This window comes from Triticum dicoccoides, chromosome 3B (assembly GCF_002162155.2).
Source record: "Triticum dicoccoides isolate Atlit2015 ecotype Zavitan chromosome 3B, WEW_v2.0, whole genome shotgun sequence".
NCBI classification, from domain to species: Eukaryota; Viridiplantae; Streptophyta; class Magnoliopsida; order Poales; family Poaceae; genus Triticum; species Triticum dicoccoides.
Window position 1 is genome coordinate 466,047,054 of NC_041385.1, and position 807 is coordinate 466,047,860.

Genomic DNA, 807 nt, shown 5'->3' on the forward strand with positions numbered 1-807 from the left:
CAAGTAAAATGCAGAAAAATGCATGCCACACACATTTGTACTGCAGCGTCGCATGGCCGGAATCGAAACTAGATGCGCATCGTCCTCTCACGTGCTTGCCTACTACACCGACGACCACAACCGAGCTGCAATGGGAGACACCCTGCACTACTTGACGTCAGGTGGAGAACACCCCACACCTGCACACCCCGACTGAAATGCAAGCTCCATGATCTGTGGAATCCCGGAATTGACCGCAGTGCACACCCATTGCCAGTAGTCTGCACGCCACCGTGCAATTCTCGTCGGAGGCCACGCGTGGAAGAAGTAAAATCACGGGAGAAGAAGAAGCAGGGGCAGAGGGGGGCTACCCACGCATGCTGGGGCTGCGATAGGTGCGGGGGCCACCAGAGTTCTTCTTGATGTTCGTGCGCTGGAGCCCGTCCACCGCTGATCCCAGTGGTCTTCTTCCCCACGCTACCTGGCGGATGTGGCAGCGGGGCGTCGCGGGAGGCTGCCGCAGCCTGCCTCCGCTAGGGGGGCGTCACGAAGGGCCGTCGCAGCCTGGATCGGACGCCGGGATGTCGTGGGGGGCCGTCGCAGCCTGGATCTAGCGCCAGGATGTCGTGGGGGCCGGCCGCAGCCTGGATCCGGCGCCGGGAAGTGATGGAGGTCGGCCGTAGCCTGGATCCGTTGCCGGGATGTCGTGGGGGTCAGCCGCAACCTAGATCCGGCCCAGGATCGTGCTAGGAGGTTGTGTAGCGGCGGCGCTGGGGAGTGGGAGGTGCAGCAGCAGTGGTGGCCTAGTGGTCAGGATCCGGCCATGCG